The sequence below is a fragment of the Macrobrachium rosenbergii genome, chromosome 24, assembly GCF_040412425.1.
Source record: "Macrobrachium rosenbergii isolate ZJJX-2024 chromosome 24, ASM4041242v1, whole genome shotgun sequence".
Classification (NCBI taxonomy): domain Eukaryota; kingdom Metazoa; phylum Arthropoda; class Malacostraca; order Decapoda; family Palaemonidae; genus Macrobrachium; species Macrobrachium rosenbergii.
Window position 1 is genome coordinate 15335695 of NC_089764.1, and position 26345 is coordinate 15362039.

The window sequence follows — 26345 nt, forward strand, 5'->3', positions numbered from 1 at the left end:
ATGAGAGTACCGTGTACTGCCAATGGGAAAAATAAAAATAATTATAATAAAGTAAATTAACAAAATAAAAAAAAAAGTAAAAAATCCGCCGAACTTTCTTCGGCGCAATCGAGTTTTCTGTACAGCCGCTACAGCGTATAGTCAAGCCCACCGAAAACAGATCTATCTTTCGGTGGTATCGGTATAATGCTGCAGGTGCCGCGGCCCATGAAACTTTAACCACGGCCCAGTGGTGGCGTATCCTATATCGTTGCCAGAAGCACGATTATGGCTAACTTTAAATTTAAATAAAATAAAAACTATTGAGGCTATAGGGCTGCAATTTGGTATGTTTACTGATTGGAGGGTGGATGATCAACATACCAATATGCAGCCCTCTAGCCTCAGTAGTTTTTAAGATCTGAGGGCGGACAGAAAAAAGTGAGGACGTACATAGAAAGCCGGCACAATAGTTTTCTTTTACAGAAAACTAAAAACTAATAAGAACTGAACTAAATATAAAAATGATAATGAATATAAGAGTAAAAGTAAAAATAAAAATAGAAAGATTATTACAAAATAATAAAAAAATGTTTACGTTGTAGTGAAGAGTCCATCTCATAACCGTTATGAAGAACTGAGATAGCAAATGTATACTAAAGACTTTTGAGAGAGAAAAGTACACCATATTTCTTTTTATATCTAGAATGGAAAACATCCTGGAATATTTTAAAAATCACAACGGTTAAGAACAACGTATAGTACCAGTACTGAGTTTGAGATAATTGCAAAAATTCGTTTTCATTATGAAAAGGGCACATGTCTACAAGTTTTCAGCTTGGAAAAATAACGTCCAAAAGTAAATGACATCAAGAAACAGATGAATGTAATTATGAGAGGAGTACAGCGAAATGTGAAACGTGGATAATTATCTATTTTTCCTTTTATGTATCTTCCTGTTTCCATTTGGTGCCATCTGACGAATGCCACCTGAGCCAGCTGTCATTACTTGGACTTATTTTCATTAGCTTTCGAGTTCCACCAGCTGTTACTGAATTTGGGAAAAGTTATTGGCTGAAAAAGGAACCAGACGTATCCCAGGAAATATCATCCTACATTTTACGCTAATTATTATTTTTTCCACTTCGTTGTTTGTTCCGTTTCATTCTTTTCCTTTGTTTGTTTTCAAAACTTGTGGCGCAAGTACCCAGGGTAATTTCAGCGAGGACATACTCTAGTAAATTGCTGTTTCTTTTTTGCTTGCTTGTTTTTTCTTTGATTCAATTTATGACTCTTCTTGGTCTTCCTAGCAGACGAGAGAGTACGATATGCAATACATAAATCCACACATAATTATATAAGCGATGTACATACGTTGGATTAAAACTTGTAGTGCCTTAGTTGACTTTTGCAATTCTAGTCATTTTGCGTGCAGCGAGTCTGACAAACATGCGCACACAACACACACACACGCACGCACACACACACGTACATATATATATATATATATATATATATATATATATATATATATATATATATATATATATATATATATATATATGTATAAGACTGTACGGGTCTTGAGGAGCCCTATATACACTAACCTAACCCAGATGTTGCGACGCCAGTTTTAATAGACATAATCAGTCAATCAATGATATCTATTTCATCACATTTTGAACTGGGAAATAAGCATCTTCGCCTTCAAATTCATGTGTATAAATATGTATATATATACGTGTGTGTATATATATATATATTGTATGTATATATATATATATATATATATATATATATATATATATATATATATATATATATATATATATATATATATATATATATAAAAGGATCATTCAAATTGTTTTTGGTCAAACTCAGAAAAAAGAAGAGTAACTAAATCTTTTCTGTACGACAGTCTGACTGTATACAAAAGGACCAGACCCCCCAAAATCTACGAAGGCATGTTAAAAATGATTTTGTGAGACTCCTTTTCTTATTAGAAATGAGCGGGAGTGCCAATGTGTTACACAGCTCCGGTGGCAGTGGCTAGAGCGACCAGTATTACTGTAGCTCTGACCTGTTGCCTCATGACTCTTATTCTCCTGACCTGTTTCCTATTATCAAATCTCACCTGTGGAGTCATGTTGTGGAATGTTTGGAGGCAACCCAGAACTGTGGATGAATAGCACCGCTTGAATATTTGTGGGCAAAATACATTGAAGCTAGAGGAAACTGATGAGAAATGACGAAAGCTTTATTTTCCAGGATGTTTTCTGGGTTGGGGTGGTAACTTTTTGAATGTATATATGTACAGCATATGTGTGATGGGAGTTAAGCCAAGGGTTGCTGCAAAGAGTAAGGGGCTGCTGGATCTTATTGTATTGAGCTCGTTCGGAAATGCAGGGAAATAGGAAAAAAGAACCTGGTAAACAGAGGTCACCGGAAAAAGCGGTTATCACAAAAAAAAAAAAAAAAAAAAAAAAACCGTTATTAGGAAACTAATGGATTTGTAGTGAGAAATGCATGACTCCATCTGATAACTAGAGATGATTTTGCTACTCAATGGACATTATTTTTAAATTATTTGAAATTTTGTTTTTGCTTCAATTTTGAGAAATAATGGAAGAAAAGAAAAGCATTAATAGTTTGATTATGTAATCTGTTGTTAAAGAGACAAAGGCCTATCGGTTGAAACTACAGGCAACCGTAATAGAAAAAATCATGATAATACCTAAAAGAGAATATAAAAAAACCAAACAATAACTGGAGCACATGAGAGCAAGAAACTGAAAGGGTAAAGAAAAGTAAATTGGACTTGGAAAATTCAGAGAAAGGAGAAATGAATTTATGTCAGAATGGGATTCATAGAGAGGACGAGAAACGCCTTCATTGTTAGCAAGTCTTAAATTGATTATATATACATGAAAAAAGAAGAATACAGAGAGAGAGAGAGAGAGAGAGAGAGAGAGAGAGAGAGAGAGAGAGAGAGAGATGAATTTGAATAAATGGTTAGATAAATTTCTCAGCTGGGGAGGGGAGGACAATGGACGGTCAAAGAGAAATAAAATGAGGAGAGCAAGAATGGAGGATAAATGACGATCTAGGATAGGGAAAAGAAAACCCAGAAAGATCCAAAATGAACAGAAACCAACCGGGTCAAAGGAAGTGTTAATAAAGGGGCAGGAAACAGAGAAAAAGTGTCGGGATGACAACAAAAGTGAAACGGAAGATGAATGTGAGCCAGAGAGAGAGAGAGAGAGAGAGAGAGAGAGAGAGAGAGAGAGAGAGAGAGAGAGAGAGATAACGGAAACGTAACAAGAGAAGGTGTAATAGATATATGGGGCAACGTGGAGTTTGTCACAAGGTGTAATAGAAACGAGATGAATAAAAGAGTAATTCGTTACTTGGAGACATCAGTGACTGATGGCGTCTATATGGAAATGTGCCTTTGGAAAAATAAACATGCAAACAAACAGAAAAAAAGAATGTATAGCAGAAACAAGTAATTAAATAAAATCTAAAAATAACAGAAAAATAACCGATGAGCAATTAATGTTGTAAAAACTGTATAACCAACATTGACATGTACTGAGAGGCAAATTCGTCGATATTTTGATTACTTGCTGTGAGGAACGAAAATGTGGAAGACGTCGGTGCATTTAGAATTCATTTTGCAGTAAATTAACACTTCCGGCAATTGAACGTTCAGGGAATGCCATTTGCTTCGAGTGGCTTTACACAAAATTAATGCTTTCACTTCTGGCCTCAAAGGATTCTTCATTTATACTCTTAATTGTATCTTACTTCTCAAAGGACAATTTGATAATGACTCCCATTTAACAACTCGACCTGTTTTAAGTTAAATGATCTGATTAATGATACTAACGAGACCACGTCACGTTTTCTGTATTTGTCGATTAGCATTTACCGTCTAATTAGATTTCTTATCAAGGTGAAAGGATACTGCAGAATATACCTGCATCATAGTTTTATCAGCTATTTCTATAATGGTAATATTCTCATAAAACATTTAAATTTTACTAAATCCGTTCCTGTATATCCATCTATCTTTGTATCTATAACCAACATATATATATATATTTACTACTGTGTATATATGCATACGTATATGCTCACACACACACACTCACATGTGACCTCGTTCTGATATACCGAACGTGATTGCGGATTCTGCTACGAACGTCAAAATTTCTTCATTTCGTTCTTCACTTGGGTCTTAGGAGTTGTAATAACAAGCATATCCAAATACTCCGAATAAACTGAGAAGTGGAGTGGGTATTGTGGTTATTACAAATATATATATATATATATATATATATATATATATATATATATATATATATATATAAATATATATATGTATATATATAAATATATATGTATATATATATATAAATATATATATATATATATATATATATATATATATATATATATATGATATTATATATATTATATATATATATGTATATATAAACATATATATATGATATTGTATATATATATATATATATATATATATATATATATATATATATATATAGGTAGAAGTAATCAATACACAATCACGTGTGGAACAGAAATAAATACCTGACTCACATCAAGATCAAAAGCAGGTCTTTCAATTGAAAGGCAAGGGCGCTGCCCACTAGGTTACACAAGTCATAAAAGAAGTTGGAACCTGAGTGCCACTGCAAACAAGGAATTACCTGGGCAAGCTAACTGCTTGCATACCAGCGTGTTTTCCCCAATTTTCCGACTCAGCAATAATCCAGTTGATAGCATTTCATTCGAATTAACCTTTCTGGGTGAATATGATTATTTCTATCATATGATTATTTCTATCATATTCACCCAGAGCTGTGCTTATTCATCTCAACTTATCCATCTTTATTTCACCTTATTATCATATCTAGCTGAAAAGGTCACCCGAGGTCATCAGGGAATTGATTTGTCATCTCTAATTTCACGAGCTTTCGAACGCAAGGGCGGGGAAGCACATGTGAGACGCGGAAGAAAAATCCAAACTTCATAATATCTGCGAGACTCAGGTCGCTTCGTGTGAACGATTAATGAACTTGATCTGATGAAATGTACTGACTGCAGAAGGATTCACTTTTTGCTCTCTTTTCCGTTTCTTCTGGATGTTTTCTTTGTGCTTCATTTCTCCTCCTTTCGTCTCTTCGTTTTCATAGGCGGCTGCTTTCATCAGCGGCGAGAATAAAAAGGATGTGTATAAATATATATAAATATATATATATATATATATATATATATATATATATATATATATATATATATATAGATATATATATATATATTGCATACCTATACCTGTATATATGTACTGTATATAATATAACAGGGCAAGTAATACTGGTGACAAATACTGCTGTGTAACTCAGCATGGGGTTCAGTGCCAGCTAATCCAGTTTACTAATCCTGTAGCCCTAGACTAGTAGTTGTAGTATAGTCAGTTTAGTGTCCCAAATGTTTCTTAACAGCCCCAGACCAGCTATAGTTAGATAGCTGCACCTGAATAGACAGGATGTGCCACAGCGCGGAGAGCTGAGTTAAGGCATGGGGGCTGTGGCATGATGGCCTATGTACTTACCTGATGTGGTGCAGTGACTACACCGGGACTTAAATGAAACTGGATGCATCGATCGCGCTAGGTAGGGAGACCTAACCTATTAACCCAGAAATGTGCGCCGGTTTGCTGTGGCGTGCTGATAAACTTCGGCCTTAATCAAAGTGAAATCATGGTAGAACGTGATGCCAATCCAATATTGAGCAGTAGAAAAACAAACTGGAGTTTGTGTTGTCTTTGCCAGAAGAGAAAACAGGACAATTATACCACTTCGTCACCAATGCCCATCATATGGTACACAATGCTGGCAAGAACATCCCACTAAACCAGTGAAATTAATGAAATGCCATCGATAATGGATCCAGTAAGGCTGATAAGGTGATGGCACAGAGGCCACCAGGAAAAAATGCAGCAAAATACCATGTGAACTGTCGCCATGCCGAACAACACCAAACCGGACCGCAAGAAAGTGACAATCCAATGAATGGCATCGAAAACATTGAGACCATCGCAAAACTATGCCGAACCAGCTATGACATATTACGCCGTGAGAGCGGCACCGCATCCTGACTTTGTGACAGAAGGTACTATGGGCCTTGACTTGAAATTGCGTGAATGTGCAGAGATACTTAGTGATGGCAAGCTCCTGTTGCTGACTGGTGGGGACGTTGGCTGCACAGGAGTTTGGCATCACCATGCTCGTTCTTGTGCTCCTACAACAAAAAGGTCCTAACAGGAGCCTTGAGAAAGACCAAGGTAGTACTGAGTCAGAATCAGATGTGTAATCACTAGTTCTGCTTTCACGTGAACTGATGACATACATTGTTGAAAATAACCTTGTTCAGATGATCCAGTCACATTTCCTGGCTGCCAGATATTTGCCAATTTACCAACAACGTGTCTGGAAACAATTAGGGGTGCAGAGTCACAAGTGTAAATCTAATGAGACCAAAGACAAACTTCTGGGTAGAAATTCCAGAACTTGAGGCCTGCAATCTGCAGAGATGTATTACTTGCATTTCAAAAGGATGTGAAAACACTTTGCTCAATCATCTGATTCTTTCAGAGGCAGTTATCATTACTAAAGCAGCAACATTCTCAGAAAGCTCATACTTGATCATCAGTCACGGTTTGATGGCATGTTTTCTGAGGCTTGTGTAATGTGAAATTCTGTGCCTCCTCTCCTGCTCCAGTTTGTAGGATGGTTGAGCATGGGGCTGAGCAAGTCACAGTTACGATTTGGAGCATCAAAGTCGTATTCAGGCCATTGCATTGCTCATGCAGTTCAATCGCTACTCCTGATACAAAGAGGAGCAACAATCATAGAAAGACTCCAAAGACAGAGAAACACCATTCCTATTCATGGGTCTGAATTATGCAAAACCAGGAAGAGAAACCTGGTTGAAATGCTACACTGTATACCAGTATCTCTGCATGACAGAGTACTGGAGGTCTCTGCACAGTTAGGAGATGCCACAGTTAGGCAACATGTGGAGGAGGGTGGTCTGTCCCCCAGTACTGCAAAAGTGGTTGTTCACCACTGCAGTGGGATGGGCGTCATCGACCACAACCCATCTGCAACTACTGCCACTATCCTCCTTCCCATGGAACTAGCATCTCCATATTTGCACCCCACCAAGGAGAACACTGACAGGAAAGACAGCAACCAAAGTTTAAACTGAAAGTGGAGGTCGAAAGCTTGAATGTCGACAATATCTACGCCATCTCACCAGCCTTTCAAACAAAGCGAACCCTGTGCCACCAAACACCGTGGTCACCAAAGCCACCCACAGATATTCAAATGGCAGCCACTGAGTATCAGTGGCTGGGGATGTATCATGTCACCCAGGAAATAGATGATGCAGTGAATCTGATTGTGATTGGGGGCTCATCACGCTTCAATGAAGAGAAGCCTGTGGAATTTGAAGTAAACGGTAACTTCATTGCTTCCTCTCCTGCGTGATCAGGCTCATTCTGTTGCCATGATCAAACACGTGATGCAGAAAGTGCAGGATGTCACTGATTTTTCTGAACTCCCGGCCAGATACCCATAATCACAGCTGATCAGCCAATTCATGCTGCAGCAAAGCAGGTGGTAGTGGCAGTGGCTCTGATCAGTATGGCGAAGACAAGTATCTGGTAATGTTTTGGTGGTTCGCACATTGAGATGGCAGCAATGACATCCCCTGGGTACTCTTCTCTCTGGCAGGGCTGACAGGAGCTCTGGTGGAGTGCAGGAGTTGTTTCATCTGGAACTTGCAGAATCCTTCCTGTCAGCTGCAAGTGTAAATTCAGGACACACGGCAGGATGCACTAGGCAGCCCAGTTTGTGCCAAACTCCTGAGGACAGCATACTCACTATCGTGCTGAGAAAGCAAACAACAAATGAGCAGGCATTAGAGTTTGAGGAGTGGTGTGACTGAAGAGTTGTGGTGAGAGAGTCCACAGTTCCCACTGGGCACATGGTGTTGTCTATGGAACTTGGGGATATCTCTACTGATCAGGTCCTCCGTGAGGCCACTTTGTCCCCACTGCCAGGCATTGCATGAGCGATACCCTACTCTTTCTCCAACAATAATACAAACTATGCTCGTTGGATACCTATTCACCTCAGGGACATGCCAATTTGGAGTTCACACCCAGAGTTGCACAAGGAGTTCAAGGCTGGCAACTTTGTTGGCACAAGACCAGTCGCCAGTTCTCGGCAATGGCTCTTGACCAAGCTCAGAGCAGACCAACGTTTTATAAAGGCTGATGGCGGAGCCATTGGGCTGACCAGCATCCGTCAGCACTGTGAAGATGGATGGTGGCTGGCTCCAGACCATCCGCTTGGTGTCTGTGCATATCAAACAGAGATCAAAGTGGTTGAGTCTAATTTATAGACAACACACCATGAACAAACACCCCATGCGCAGAAGACATTCTGGAGAGAGTCAGCAAGCTGTCATTGGCTTTGCAACACTTGGGAAGTCCTTTCAGGAAGAGAGCCAGATCTGTATTCCATTGGATAAAGACACAAGTCTGTTCTAGCTCAGCAGAACTTCTACAGACACACCTTTGACAGAGTCGCATTAAATTTCAGAAGTTTTCAGACTCTTTGGCAAACAATGCAGTCTCCTTTCTATGAGCCAATAAAGAAGAACAGAACTGACTTCTCAGCAAGAAGCTGCTCCTAGAACAGTCAAAGCAGAAACTTCTGAAGGAGGATTTTCGCTTTTTCTCAAAGCTACGAGACCCTGTCAGAGCTGTGAATGATCTGCAGGAATTCTTCCAGCACGAGAATCAAAATACTCCCAGCTTCCCTTAGTGAGGTGGTGGTAGGCTGTACACATGCCAAAGTCTCAGCTGGACCTCGGTCCTGAGAGTCATGTTACACTAGAAGACAAAGAACCAAAGATCATGTCCTCATTGTATGGATCAGCTTTGGTCCATGCCTTGCCACCAGTGCTATAGGAAAGACTCTTGAGGCTGGTGTAATTTCTTTGCGACTTCGTCAGATAATCCTATAGCAGCAAGGCATATCATCATGTTCTGTATTTGATGTATACAATACATTCAGCCTCAAAGCGAGGTTCGTGGCCCAACGTACTGGTAAGGAGAAGGCGTAAGGTGACAGACAAGAACACAATTCCATCCAACTGGCGCAATTTCTAAGACACGATGCCAACAAGACAGAAAGAACGCAGTTCCTGGTAGACAAAGTTACCTGGCACAGTTCGCACAAATGTTGTCATTAAGCATGAAAGGTCTGCTGTCCTCAGCACCTATGAGGCTAGTCTCAGGGACTGAAAAGTGTTCTCATGGGTGAAGTTGACACTGCATCTTTCTCCATGCCAAATATGCCATATCATGGAGCTAAGACCATCACGGTTAAAGCAAATGACACATGTTCTTGTCGTTGCAGTCAGTGCTTCCCACTCTCCAGCAGTCTGGGGGCTAGAGAAGCAGGTGGTATTTACGCGGGCCAGAGCTCAGCTGGATTAGCAAAGACTCCAGCAACCACCTTCAGTTGTGAGAAGGTGAACGCATGCTCTTTCTTCATGCGCCCATGAGGCTGTGACACAGCGTCAGCCTTCCGGAGCATGGGCAGAAGAGACCTGGGCAGACATGGAACATCTTTCCAGAGGCCTCCATCAGTAACAAACTGAGTCACTTACCCTCCCAGAGTGGAAGAGAGTGACCCAAGGTCCTGGAGTCTGTCATGGCTTTCTATGTATGAAAGAACGTTAACACTGCTGGCACTGTGGATGAGGCTAGACTTGAGTATGTTTGCCAGAAAACAAAGTGGGCATATGAGGCCATCTCCACCAACCAGGGAGCTCTCCTCCAACACACCAAGCGTGCTGCGTACCAGGCTGGTTGTGTGTGGGGGGGCAGGCCACCGCAGTGTCAGCCACAGCCAGAGAACCTGCTGAGTGGGGATGGCAAAGTCTGGTGAAGCACAAGTCCTCTGACAACCAATCAAGCTTCTTTAGCTGGTGAGTTAAGCAACAGCTTACCAAATGGATGCAAAGCAGGCTGTCGGGAAAGGCAGTGGGTGCTACAGCCAATCTTCTCAACAGCTCTGCACTGCAAATGTGAAGTTCAGATAAATATTGCCCTCTTCAGTAGAGATAACTAGCTTTTTGAGCATCCAATGCATGCTATGCCTACCTTCTTATCCTCGAATTTTTCTAAAGGTGGTTGAGAGACCCATACATAGATTGCTGCGCTTTTAGTCCGCATTTCTCTCTTTTCTTTTATGGTTAAGGTCTTAGATACACGTTGTATGTGACCATGCTCATTACTATTTCAGTTGAAAATAGCATATTAGTTAAACGTCTGATCACACAGTACCATTAAACAAAACAGTTGGTCTCATGTTCGCTAGTTACTGTGATAGAAAAACTTTATGAAACCCATTTTGTGCCGCCATCTTGGTTAGTAATTCATTTAGTAAGGGTTTTCAATAAATGTATGAACATTTTTATAACCTAAAATGAGTGTTTAAAAAAAAAAACTGGCATATTCCATCCAATAGATGCTCCCAAACCAGAATTAGAACAGATGGCGCTTCACGAAAAAATAGCCGCCATCTTACCAGGTGGCCATGCCCTTTCTAAGAGAGCGTAGCTTTAGGAATGTTTAAAGCAAATTTCATGCTTGTTTCCACTATCTGAACGATTTGGCAGCAATTCATGTACTAATTCGAAGTTGTGAAAGTGACGCTTGCATGCAAGCAGTTAGCTTGCCCAGGTAATTCCTTGTGTGTAGTGGCACTCAGGTTCCAACTTCTTTTATGACTTGTGTGGCCTAGTGAGCAGCGCCCTTGCCTTTCAACTGTAAGATCTGGGTTCGATCCTGATGTGAGTAAGAAATCTCTCTCTCTCTCTCTCTCTATATATATATATATATATATGTATATATTTATATATATATATATATTATGTATATGTATGTATACGCACATACACACACACATATATATATATATACATACACATATACATATATTTGTAAAGATGTAATAACCACTATTCCTTTCCTTTTTCACTTCTGCATTTATTTACAGTATTTACATGTCATCGCTACAACTAAACTTCTCCCTTCTTGTGCCAGGACTATCCTTAACTCATCCATCTTTATTTCATCGTATTATCATATTCAGCTGAAAAAGGTCAACGAGGTCATCAGGGAATTGATTTGTCATCTCTAATTTCCATTGAGCTTGAACGCATATGGTGAAGTACATGTGAGACGCTGAAGAAAATCCAAACTTCATAATACGCCCAGTGACTCAGGGTCGCTTCTGTGTGAACGATTAATGAACTTGGATCTGATGAAATATACTGACTGCAGAAGATCACTTTTTTGTAATTTCTTTTCCGTTTCTTCTGATTTTTCAGCTTTATTACTCCTTTCGTCTCTTCGTTTTCATAGGCGGCTGTTTAATAAATATGTAGAAGAAAGGATGTGTTATAAATACATATATATATATATATACATATATATGTATATTTAACACTCTATACCTGTATATATACTGTATATAATATAATTATATATGGTTGTAATATTGCATATATATTTATAACAATATATATATATGTATATATATAAATATATATATGTATATATATAATTATATATATATATATATATACATATATATATGTATATATTTTATAAATACATTACTGCTGTCTGCCCCTCGATGTAAAGTTAGGTGTAGAATACTTAGCTAACACTTGACAGAGAACATCTCTGCCCATCTAGGGTAGGCAATTTGCAACAATAATCACCGCCTAGGAGCAAAATGGCGCGTATAGGCTGGAAAGTTTGTAAACAAAATATGTTAGGTATTAGGGACCCGTTTCCTAGAGGCTTTATGCTCATGACCCCTAGTTGGTGCAGGCCCTGCTTTTATTCTATGTATCTGACGATGCCTTTGTCAAGGTCGGATTGTTCAAGCAGTATAAGTCCTCTCTGAAGAACGGGTTAGGTCGGTCAGTGAGATGAGATCCTGCGTCACGGAACCAGGTGATTTTGCGTATGCGTCTGAACGATATTCTTTATTACTTTCCTACGTTCCAGTCTTAATTAGTGAATTGGGAAGACTGCCAGAATACTTATGACCTTCTGAGGTTCCTCGCTTACAGCGACCGGGACGTTCACGCAAAGTCTGGCCTGTTAGCTTTGTCGGATTGACCAGTCTTTTCTGTATTTCATATTTTTTTCTTTTGTTTTCCTTCGGCCACCAATTTAGGTATATGTGTTATAAAGTCTAGATTAAGCTTCACTATTTTATTGTTAGCTTCCAACCCCATTATTCCAGTAAAATAATTAGGATTAGGTGTTAAAATCAGGTTAAATCCGATGTTTTTGTATGCCCTCTTTTGCCATCCGAATGTTTCAAAGAATCGTTGCGTTTAAAATCAAATTCATTCAAATATTCGTTGGTTAATAACCCCACTGGCGACCTTGCCATGACTGTCTGTCTTTGAGGTTAACTTTTTGGCTTCAAGTGACAGGTTATTGCAATCTTGGTTTCAGGCCGTAAATGATAATTGAATAATACATGATCAACCAAGACTCCCAATATCGTAACATTACATCTTGCGTAGACCCAGCATTTTAGAGAAAGAATTTGGAGAAAAGGAAATTAAAATTACTAATTCAAAATAAAGTCAGAGGATTGAACTCCATTTCATTTCTTCCAAACAGAACGAGGTATAATAATAAGCAGTAAAGAGAATAGTTATATTATCAAGTGTAGTGAGAATCTAGCGAGAAAGGGTGCCGGAAAGAGCAGAGTCATAATTTATAAACGGTTAAGACAAGGGCATTTTACCGTGCTCGACCGTGGAGAAAGTCGTTCAAGTAACGCATCTTGCTGCCTCTAGAAAAGCGGAGCCCATTTCATGTACACAAGTAATTTAGAAATCGCGTCGCAACTTCCGATCGTTATTGCTTCAGTATAGCAATCATTCAAAACCGCCAGTGAAGTGGCGAACAAACAAAGCGTTAGTAATTGTATCATAAACACATTAGTAAAGTAAACTTGGTCCGTTCCAAATCACGCAAATCTATTCCATTGTTTCGCCGAGACGTTTCCACCGCGAGAGAACGTATAACAAAAGACAAAGTTGTTTGCAATTTAGTTTCATCCGTAATGTGAAACGCTATGCATGATTGTATATTTAAAGTAAAATCTGGATACCTTACTTGTTTCGTTGCTTGAATTTGTGTTAAAAGAAAATACCGCCGCGCGGTTACTGGAAATTGTTCGAAACTGCTTCGGTGAGAGTAATGCTGTATTTGGGGTTTCCTTAGCAGGCCGGAGGTTGTTTTGAAATTTAGGCCTAACGGGACCTTGGTCAAACATCCTCAACGACCTTGTTATTGTGGACTCGACTTGCTCCCGCCACTCTTTGGGCATATATTTTTTGCTTTTCGAGCGAAATTCCACCTCCTAATATCCAGCTTTCAGGAAAACAAAGATAACAGTGGTGAAAGAGAAATTTAGTTAGAGTAATAACAAGTTCCTATAATGAATACCTATACTTCTGAAACTATATAAAGAAAATTCTAAAATTTTTATTTATAAACTTTGCAGGACGTCGGCTCCGGGAAAATTAAGATAGTCAAAGTAATCCCTAAGGAAGCCAAGACGACGCATCTATATCATTTTTATTAAGATCCATGCCATTGTGCATGTATAAAATTATGGTTTACATGTTCTCAAGCAGCAAGAAATTGCTGATTAGAAAATCTCTCTCTCTCTCTCTCTCTCTCTTCTCGTCATTCAAGTACATCTTTAACCTAAGTGCATGTGACCTCTTCAAAGAAAGAACGGCCGACACTAGGCTAATTAATTCTGAATATTTAAAAACCAATTAAAAGAAAACACCCTGTCCCACAATAGATGAGGACAAGTTAAGAGTACCATATTACAGTGATAAACTAATGGTCACGCAGAGGCCTGCATCCGACCAAAAAGCCGCTGTAGTTTTCACCTCTGAAAAAAAGAAGGGCCAGTACTGGGACCAGCCACTCACGAGGATCTTAAGAAAAAAAAAAAACCAAATTCACTTTATTCACAGTGCACAATTTCATGGCACTCATCACTGAATAGTTTACTTTCTCTCTCTCTCTCTCTTTTAGCCTTCCTTTTCTTCATTCGATTGTTGCACTTAGGGGTAGAGTGCCTTTCCCATATAGCCTAGTTGACTCTGAGCAGAGGTCTCAGAAATGGCACTATACCCATAAGTGCCACCACAAGAATCAAAAAAATAAATAAAACAAAACAAAAGGAACACAAAGAGAAAGTTCTTCTGGAACCTAACCCACCAGTGCCTAGGGATACTGAGTGCCACTGCGTGACTTGTACACGGCATTACCCAAACTACAGTGCCAAAATTTTTGAAAAGTGCATGTCATTGAAGAGATGCTGGCCCAAGTGAGCGCCCAGTCGACTGTTAGACGCCCTTCCCCACCATGAACCATGCAGCAGAGCATTATAAACTTCTGGGGCTGTGGGACGGCGGTGCAGCAGGTCTCACCTTGGCCTCGAACTTACTACCTGCTAAGGAGCAAGTGGACGACTTGGCAAGCGGGAGAAGGGAAGAAAGACCTGAGCAGAGTGGAAGCATGAAGAAGAACGGCGGTGTGAAGTGAAGCTGAGCAAAGGGCAAAGGGAAGAGGAAAGAGAAGAAAGAAGGAGACAGCATGGAGTTAGCCTGGCAAGAAACTGAGTTAGCCCTAAAAGAGAAGGAGCTCGAGCTTGAGAGAAAGGAAAATGAGAATGCTGGCCATGGCTAGCCATCGCTTCCTCCAGTCTCTGCCACACCTGCTGCATCAAACTCTCCACCTCGAGCATCAATTCCTAGTCCCCAAGTGACTGAGACTTATTGGTGAAGCATGGCTGGTGAGCATCGAGTTTCTTTCGATAACTACAGCACCACGGAGACGGGGAGAGAGCTCACTTCAGCCGCTAAGGCGGCGGGAAAAGCAAGGCAGCGCCGTCACTGGAGAAGTGAGCCAGAGAGGTAACATGGCGGGAAGTTCGTGAGAGCTGGCTGCAGCGTCACGAGATAACTCCTGCGAAAAATGGAGACAACGTTCCGAGGTCTCAGCCATGGAAGTCGGCTGGTCTTGGACGGAATGGGCATGCTCGCAAAAACCCAGTCCGCACGCTGGTTCGACTCTTGGCCTGCATGACGTTTGAGGATCTTTCAATCGACCATGCTAGAAGATCTTCCAATGTGGTGCCAGGCCCCTTGCGGTATATCTTAACGATAAACAGCTCCTCCACACACTTATGGAAGCTTGTCGGCGGCTGATTCGTGGAAACTCAATCAGTCGCATAGCACCTCCTGTGAAGCTTAATCATCCTCCGCCTACCTCTCAACTCCACTAGCTCAAGAATGGACTGCCTAGTGGGCAAGACCATGTGCAACTATTGCAAGAAGGGGGCTGCGCTGAAGCTGGAGTGTCGATAACAAACTCGGCACCACAGCCTAACCCTACTAGCCAGAACTCCGCCCCATTCATCCGCTCAGCTCCTCCAACAGTTACTGCAGGCTAACAGCCTATCCAAAGGCCCGTGCAGATCCTGTGGGCTGCTAGCCACTACAATGCTGGATCTCCGTCTGTCCACATCATGTACTCACCACCAAATTTGTCAACTTAATCACACTTCATCTTCTGCCGTTGGTCCGTATCAGATCTCAGCTCCCAGAGATCAGAACCAGTTCATCTCTCGTGGCCCTCAGAGCACTCAGCCTGCCAGTGATCCTCTCTTCCGTCACAGTAGACACCGCGTGGCAGACACATTAGCCTGATCACTAGCCCAAGTGCTGTGCCAGCCGGTGCCATGGTTGACGAAGAAACGCGGTGGGAAATGAAGTGGATAGAGGGCCACACCATCACCGTTCCTACTGTCCAACTCCAGGTTATGACACCTTGGGGCACGATACCCCACCGCCTCGGCGTGGTAGGTGGAATTCGGCCCGGAGTGGCCTTCTTGTTGGGTCGGGGATCTTCATGAAGCCCGTCACCAACGCTAATTCGCAGCGCCGCATCTCCACGGAGGCCACATGTAAACCTCTCAAATCGATGACAACTCTCCACCTCCGCCCACCAAAGCGGTCCGTGGGAAGGGGCATAAACCAAATTATTTCAGGCCCAGCCTTCCAATCGCGCGGGCGGGTCCACCAAGAGGTCCCCTCCGCGAAGTAGATTCAGAGAGCATAGTACCGCTGCAGATCAAGCGGCACCACTCCACTGGGGAGGGCTGCCTGGCAAGCAACGCCCAGCGGACGCCCCCAACAAAATCAGGAGAGGCCAGACCGGGCTGGGCAGGGAATCTCGCCGCAGCCATCCACAAGTCGCCGCGAGGTAGTGTACCCTCCGACTCCCTTTGTCAGCATGCCTGACTAACTGCTGCTGTTACTTCATGCAGCACTGAGCAGTGCCAGACCCGTCCACGACGTTGAGCGCTACTAATGGAAAAGGGCACCCTATGCCGGGCCTGAATCATGAGGCGAATCCTCCTCCGGAGATTTAGGATTCCCATGCGGTTGATCATCGCGGACTGAGAGCCTCCAGCACCTGAAACTTCTTCTTTGCAAGATTCTTTTGTACTTGAATCCAGGGATGGGTCCCCTGAGGATCGAAATGGTACCCCCTCCCTTGAAGACCATTGAGGGAACTGGGCATCTCGGATGCAGAAGTCGAGATCGCTTCCTTGCCCGGCTGTCGAGCAGCCGGAGTAGGAGTCCTCCCGCAGCTTTTGTGAAAGCTGCCCTGACTTCATGCCGCCCACAGCCCTCTTCTTGGCCTGTCCTCGGAGTTGGTGCTCTCATCACCTTGCCAGGCCAGCTACTGATAGGCCTGGAGGGAACTGAAGAAGAAGAAGAAGGGGCGTGAAGAGAGCCCAGTAGTTAAGTGGTTTATAGTGCTCATCCTGGCACTGCGCCTCGGCACAGTGCCCCAACATCTAAGAGTGATCCTGGCCCCTGCCCAGAGAAGGTAGCCAGTGTGGATCTCTCTTCCTTTTATTTGTACCTCAGCTTCCAGGCCACCTTAAAGTACAGTACATCAATTCTTAGTAACCTTGTTCTTTCCACTTCACCACTGAGCTGCAGTAATCATGTAAGTAGCCTTAACTAATTTCAGTAATCAACTATTAGAAACGACACATGCTCGTGGACATCATGATGGCCTAAGACCTCAGTGAGGCAATCTATTTATCATATGAGGCAACCTCATGAATTAACTAGTAATTTAATTGTATTAAATATAAACCATGTGTTGTAATTTAGTTAGAATATTAACTCTTATGTTGGTGCTAATGGTTTGGTTAGATAGGTTAGGCTGTGGAATATCATAGAATGCGTTAATTAGGTTAGGGTCTAAAACACATCATGATTGTGTGGAGGTAGCCTATAATAAATCGTGAGCACCTTCCAGTACTATTAGAATTAGGGTAAAGTAGTGAATATGTCTTCCAGCATCCTATTTTAGGTTAGGTGTTCAGCCAGTAGGCTAACCAGGACTAATCTGTCAGGGAAGGAGAGTAATTCCACAGAGTATAACAGCTTGTTATATAGACCTTCACGCTGAAAAGGGGAGTGAAGGCCCTTAAGGGGGAGTTTTTATAACATTACTGCTGTTCGCCCTCTCCTGATGTGAGTAAGAAATCTCTCTCTCTCTCTCTCTCTCTCTCTCTATATATATATATATATATATATATATATATATATGTATATATTTATATATATATATATATATTATGTATATATGTATGTATACGCACATACACACACACATATATATATATACATACATATACATATATATTTGTAAAGATGTAATAACCACTATTCCTTCTTCACTTCTCGATTTATTTACAGTATTTGGATATGCTTGTCGCTACAACTTAAACTTCTCCCCTTCTTGTGCTTATTCATCTCAACTTATCCATCTTTATTTCACCTTATTATCATATCTAGCTGAAAAGGTCACGAGGTCATCAGGGAATTGATTTGTCATCTCTAATTTCTGAGCTTTCGAACGCAAAGGGGGAAGCACATGTGAGACGCGGAAGAAAAATCCAAACTTCATAATATCTGCGAGACTCAGGTCGCTTCGTGTGAACGATTAATGAACTTGATCTGATGAAATGTACTGACTGCAGAAGGATTCACTTTTGCTCTCTTTTTCCGTTTCTTCTGGATGTTTTCTTTGTGCTTCATTTCTCCTCCTTTCGTCTCTTCGTTTTCATAGGCGGCTGCTTTCATCAGCGGCGCGAGAATAAAAAGGATGTGTATAAATATATATAAATATATATATATATATATATATATATATATATATATATATATATATATATATAGATATATATATATATATTGCATACCTATACCTGTATATATGTACTGTATATAATATAATTATATATGTATGTAATATACGTATATATATTTATAAATAAATATATATATATGTATATATATAAATATATATATATATGTATATAATATATATATATATATATATATATATATATATATATATATATATATATATATATATATATATATATATATATACATATATATACAGCTTTCTTCTCATGCCGCTGATGAAAGCAGCCGCTTACGAAAACGAAGAGACGAAAGGAGGAGAAATGAAGCACAAAGAAAACATCCAGAAGAAACGGAAAAAGAGAGCAAAAGTGAATCCTTCTGCAGTCAGTACATTTCATCAGATCAAGTTCATTAATCGTTCACACGAAGCGACCTGAGTCTCGCAGATATTATGAAGTTTGGATTTTTCTTCCGCGTCTCACACGTGCTCCCCGCCCTTGCGTTCGAAAGCTCGTGAAATTAGAGATGACAAATCAATTCTCTGATGATCTCGGATGACCTTTTCAGCTAGATATGAAATAAAGTGAAATAAAGATGGATAAGTTGAGACAAATAAGTAAAAGAAGGGAAGAAGTGTATGTCATCTATCTCTTCTTTCGTCCTGGGAAGAGATATTTTATTGAGAGAGAGAGAGAGAGAGAGAGAGAGAGAGAGAGAGAGAGAGAGAGAGAGAGAGAGCCATTGGGAAGAGGGGTGTCAAGTTGGACCATTTACTCAAAAAAGGAGACGAAGTTCGCCAGAGGCCTGTGTGGTAGGATGCTGGCTCCTCTCAGGGTACAAAAATAGTGAGAATAGTGTCTAAAAAAAGTAGATGCCACTGTTACACTTCAGAAAAAAGTTAAGGTCACAGATTCTTCTATTTAGTGTCGTTTGTCCTTTTTCTTTTCTTCTGTAGCATCTGGAAATAGCCAGACCAAGTTTTTCATTTTATTCTCTTCCCTTCTTAGTATTTAAAGCGCTAAAATAGGGGTAAAATCCTTGTTATGCCTTTTATTTTTCTTTATGTCGTATTTAAAATTGTAAGTGGCCGAGGAAAACGACACATCAGAGTAGTATCAGTAAGAATAGTTGCAGCACATAACTTTGACACAAAAACAACGGAAGTTATCATAGTAATCATGATGAAAGCACGGCGCTGTTGGCCCAGCGTTCGACTCTCCGACCGGCCAATAAAGAATTAGAGGAATTTATTTCTGGTGATAGAAATTCATTTCTCGCCATAATGTGGTTCGGATCCCACAATAAGCTGTAGGTCCCGTTGCTAGGTAACCGGTTGGTTCTTAGCCACGTAAAATAAATATAATCCTTCGGGCCAGCCCTAGGAGAGCTGTTAATCAGCTCAGTGGTCTGGTTAAACTAAGGTATACTTAACTGGCAACGATGATGTAAGCTATAGCTCTCTCTCTCTCTCTCTTAATCTTTAAAGTTTGGGAGCTGACATGTACAGTATAAGGGATTTGAGACGTCGCTCGGGCCAAGATGACTGGTTAACAAAAAAGAACGTAGGCTCAAGAGCTGAAATAGAGTACAGTGCTAAACCCCACTTTTAGTCAGAAGTCTAACATGAAGCCTTTGTGTTATCGTTTTGTACACTGGAGTTTTGCTTTTGATTCCATTCATTCCCCCCTCACTGCTTCCTTTGACCTTTGTTTCCCGCCTTTAATCTGAGTTTTCTCTTGCTTAGATTTCCCCGGCGGGCCCTACTGTTGTCTCAAGGTGCCACGATGTCTTGTTGTCACGTATAAGAGGCATTTCATTCGATTTATTGTTAAATTGGGAACCAGTTTTGGCGATCATTATGATTTAGAGAGACTGCCATATCTCTCCAGTATTCTATTCAGATCTATTCCATTCCTCAGTGATATATAGTTTGAAATTTTAGTAAGTGGATTTTTAATGTTCTCAGAATGGTACTAATAAAAAATAAAAAGAAATGAGTGTGCAATTTTAAAGTATTTGTAAGGAGCCATGCAAGTCTCAGTATTTCTTGCTATTTTGCTCAAATTTTTGTTAGTCTTTATTTTGTGTAAACAACAAGGTCGCCATTTCACTCGCTATTGTTTGAGTATGATTAGCTGCGCCAATGTTCCATTATATGTTTAGCATTTTTATGTAAATATAACTTTTCTTCACTGACATGCAAATATTGAGATCTAAATGTAACGTTGCATTATTAATGCGTCTCAACAAAGCTTAATAACTTCGTTGGGCTGTAGCAGAAGCCTCATTATTTTTTATTGCATTTCTCTGTTTACGTTAGTTGCTAATTCTGTGATAACAACTGACTGTTTTCTTGGCAGAAAATCATTAGTTTTCTATAAATGCTTTCAAGTATATCATTGTTCTGTAATATCATTTCTCTGACAAAAACATTACATTTTGATACAGTTTGTGAATCCATCAAGTTCACATAATGAATCCATCAGTTTGCATGATGCCTTATTATCTATTTATGTCTTTTCGTACAAGAAAACCAATTTTATATCTTTGAAAAGAAAACTAATATTTCATTCATGGAATCTAAACTCCTCTAGTCCATAAAAGAGACACTTTGGTCAAATGAGAGTGGTAAAAAAAGAGAAGAGTCAACTCCACGGAAGAAAATGAAGTCAAAATGTATCATGTTTCGAAAGCAATTCTTGTCATACAAGAAAAAGGCAAGCATCGAGTTGACGGAGCAGAATGAAAAGTCGGGTTCAAATTCAAGAAAGGGAGAAATCAAATGGCAGATATTTTGACTTGGTAACAGGAATTTTTTTTTCGGGCACAGTAAAAGATCTAAAAAGGTAATCAGAGGTGGAGACAAAAGTTTTACCCGACACCGACTGCGTCACTAAAAGATGTATCGAACAGTGCTGCCAAATAGGCACGACTCAGCGGCGGGATTTGCGTGCTATAACAACCTGCAGATTTTGTTCACAGCAAACAGTGCAACCAACGTATTATTACAAAAAATAAAGCTGAAAATATAGGAATGATACAGATTACTGTATTTACGTTGCATGAAAATAAAAACAATTATTAATAATGAGATGTCGTTTGAAACGGTAAATGTCAACGCCACACAACCACTGCCTACCTGACTTATCGGGGTAATTAAATACACTACGAGGTATGAGTCGCATGGCGGTATCGTTTAGTGGCTATAAATTTTTAAAAAATTTTTTGGTGTCTAAGACAGCTCACTCATGTTCAAGCTCTCACGACAGCTAAATTTCAGGACAGTTAAAAGTAATATTTAAGCAAATAAAATTATTTTAGCTTCCATTATAGATCAAAATATAAAAATTCAGAGATCAACTTTTTAACCAAAATTTATGGTCAAGGGAACAATTTAAGTTTTAGGGCCACATCCAGATGCCAGTCAACTAGTTTTGGTGCTTTCTTTTCAAGGGATTTAACGGTTATAACCATAATAAATAAAGTTATACCGATAAACACATAACTTATAAAGGTATTTTAGGCATGTAGATGATAAAAGAGTAAAATGAAAATAAATGAAATTTTACAAAATAGAATAATCTTGATATCAAGAATATTCCAACTAGAGCCTCTTCACTGTGAGCTGAAACACCACAAAGTGTTTTGCGGAAGTTAAGTATACCTTAGTTTAACCAGACCACTGAGCTGATTAACAGCTCTGCTAGGGCTGGCCCGAAGGATTAGATTTATTTTACGTGGCTAAGAACCAACTGGTTACCTAGCAACGGGACCACATTATGACGAGATATGAATTTCTATCACCAGAAATAAGTTCCTCCAATTCTTCATTGGCCGGTCGGAGAGTCGAACGCTGGGCCAACAGCGTGCAAGCCGAGAGCTCTACCCACCCCTCCAATGAAGAACTTAGTGTTTTGTGGAGAAACCATAAAATAGATATTATGTAAAAATACATCTGGATCAAAATATAATATTTTTGGTGATAATTCCACTACAATGATATCAGCCCCACAAACGTTTGGTTCAAACAAAGAAATAAGGACCGCTGTGTTACCTTTTCCAGGACAGGCCAAGGATTTCACAACATCAAACGAAGAACACAAATGTGATACAGCCTGTGGGATTTACCTCATCATAATGCTGCATATAAATTACTGTAGATTCTTGAAGACTAGTTTCATATACTTTCCTTTTGTTATAAGATCAATAAGTGTTGGCCTTCACGAAAACTATTTTTGACCAAACAACTTGGGCTAGATGTATATGGAATTCAACAAGATAAATGAAAAAGCTACTGCAATTTCAAACGAGTTAAGAGTGATGCGGTTTTCAAGAGAAAGGCTACTTTTAATTATTACATTATTACAGTAGGTGCAGGAAAAGAAAAAGGGAATATGAAGAGACAGACAAATTAGGTACATATGTATAAATATTTATAGATCTTATCTTATAAAAAAAGGAAAGTATTTGAAACCACCCTCAAGAATCAGAATTTAACTGCATATAGAATTTAGGCCAAATGCCAAGCACTGGGACCTTGGAGATCATTCAGCGCTGAAACGGAAATTGACAGTAAAAGGTTTGAATGGTGTAACAGGAGGAAAACCCTCGCAGTTGCACTGTGAATCAATTATAGGGAGTGGGTGGAAAGTAAGATGGAAAAAAGATAATAGGAAAGGAGGTACAGTAAAAGGAAAGAAAGGGGTTGCAGCTAGTTGCCGAAGGCACACTGCAAAGAACCTTAAGTAATGCCTACAGTACACCGCATACGGTGCACTGACGGCGCTAGCCCCCTACGGGAGAATCAGCATTCATCTATACGAAATATTATGTGAGGTAAACGCCACTGGCTGTGTCGCATTTGTTTTCTTCTTTTGATATTGTGAAATCCTTATTCCTTTTGGGGAAAAAAGTAAACAGAGCGGTCTCATATCTTTGTTAAGATCAAGGTTTGCGGGAGTGATGTCTGATTCCATTGTGGTAGTATTATCACAAATATTATAACTTGATCCAGATGTATTTTTTACGTGCCATTTATATTGTGGTTTCTCCACAAAACACTTTATAATGTTTCAACTCACAGTGCAGAAACTGTATTTAAAATAATCTTGATATCAAGATTATCTTATCTCGTAAATTTCATTTATTTTCATTTTACTCTCACATCATCCATATGCCTACAATACCTTTATAAGCTATATGTTAAAGGGTATAGCTTTATTTATCTTTTTGTGCATAAGTATGTATGAAGTCGGTTAGGGTCCATTCACTGGGTGTGACCTATTCCACCAGAAGTGAGGTTTATCCTTATTCGTCTTCACAGTAGATTACCAGAGTTAAGACTGTTACAGGTTGAAGGAGCAACGATTGCTGGAGCTTTCAGTATTTTATTTTCTAGATGATGATATAGCAACTCTGCAACGGCCATGAAGAACATTAACAATGATTTGAATAATTTGCTTATGGTCATCCACTGGCCCATGGCATTAAAGGAATGAGACCTTTTGGGGACGGACCTCGACGTTAGGTCTGGTGAAGCTGCTAGCCTGGGTAGCGGAGGGTTCCCAGCCTAGAATGACAACGCTGAATTTTTGTGATTCCCCTGGCACAGCTTGTCCTGCATTTTTTCCAATTTCGTTTGACGCAGACCAGGGAATTATGGCTTCCCTTCGAAGATTTATGTACATGTACAAGGGAACAGAATTGTTCACAAAATTGCGTGGAAGAGAGCACAGACGCATACATAAACACAGAGCTGCAGACACTCTCAGAACCTCAATTAACGTTTTTCGTACAGTCACCCATGAAAAATGACTCAGTCTAGCTCCGTTATTTTCTAAATTCCCTTTGTTTTTCTCTCTTCGAAACTAGAACCCCACCCCCAACCCTCCCCCCCAAAAAAAAACAAACAAACCTAGAATCATGGTAAAAATTTTCTCTTTTTGGGAACGACAGAAGTCGTCAACAACGCCGATGCAAAAGAGGACCATTTCCAAAAGTTCTGCTTATCGCCAGAAATAAAAATCTAGAAATTGTGGGCTCGAGTCCAATTAATGTACTCTTCCGGAACGACGATGAATAAAAAACGAAAAATTATTTGGGTATAAATGAAACTTTTGCTTCCTATATGCTTTATTTTTTGCTCCCTCTCTTTCTCTTTCTCTTTTATTTTCTTTTCTCTCTTGTTCGTGATATGATCTCTTAAAAGTGAACAAGTATTCTGTCGTTATCATTAATACTATTATTAACGAAAACATATGATATAAAAGGTAAGACTTAGACTGCATAACTTATATTTTCCAACCCATATTTTTATTCATGTCATCATATCGTCTCTTTCTCAGTTTGTTTAAATAAAAATTTCAATTGTGTCGATTTCACTTTTACTGTTGTGCTTCTTTTTTCCATATACCCAAATTCATCAGATAAAACGTGGATAAGTATCTATCTATGTTTGCAAAACCTGGTGTGCATAACGGAACTATTGAGCTAACTCCCCTTTACTGAAGTGGTATGAATTTGAATGGGTATTGAAAAAAGAGGAAGAAATCTGTTCAAATAGTTTATTCGAGGATATCATATGAAGAAACACTGGCTGAAAGGCTGGCAATGTAGAGAAACAAAATGTATAAAAAGCTTCACATAAGTGAAAAGGCGGATGGGAGTGTTTCCAGGTGGTTTTCTTAGCTTGGACAAAATGGAGGGGGATAGGCTAATGAAAAGGCTGTGCAACGAGTAAGTTTTAGGGAAAAAGAAGAAAAGGAAGAACAAGAAAGGAGAAGAGGCGAAACCGAAGGGCTTTAATATACAGGAAGAGCCGGGAGTACATGGAAAACAGGTGAGTGGTGTAGTGTGCGAAAAAGGTGGACTATCCTTGATATACGAAACAATTAATGAAGCAGCAGTTTTCACTGATGATACAGAAAGAAAGGATGAATGTTACAGTGAATGTTCACTTTAATCTATGTTGACTCACATAATGTTAGCGTAAAAAGCAGTAAAATATATATATATAATATATATATATATATATATATATATATATATTACTTACATACACACAAACACACGAGTACATACATACATACATAAATATATATACTTATATATATGTATGTATATATATATATATATATATATATATATATATATATATATATATATATATATATATATATATATATATTATACACTCGACACAAGCCCTGAATGTACGCACACATATGTGCGCACAGACGTGTAGATATAAAATCCGTATATACATGCGCGTCCATAAAATCAGACCCAAGGCAGGGGGAAATCCCACGGGCGTTTCAGAAACTGCACGAAGCTTTCTAAGTGGCTAAAATTCAAGAATCTCGGAGCGGAGCTGAAGGATGGAAAGTCTGTCAGGATTTAAAGATGACGGATCATATCGCCAGAGCGAGCGGAAAATTCTGAGTATATACAAAGAGATTAATTAAGAGATCTGGACACCCGCTAAATAAATGTTTCTCTTCAAAGTGGTTGGCACGGTAATCCTCTTCAACAAAGGGATAAATAAAAAGGACACGGAAAAATGGGAACAACCTTATACATATTACGTCCATGTACCTTCTCTCTCTCTCTCTCTCTCTCTATACACACACACACACATATTTATATGATATAAATGAGTATATATACAATAAATATATATATGTATATATATGTAAGCGTATACACATACACACACACACACACACACACATATATATATATATATATATATATATATATATATATATATATATATATATATATATATATATATATATACATATACAAACACACATGAAAGTGTTGTCTTATCAAAAACTACTGTTATTCATCAGCTTCTCCCACGTCATTCACCACACCGTCTGCTTCTTATGAACGTA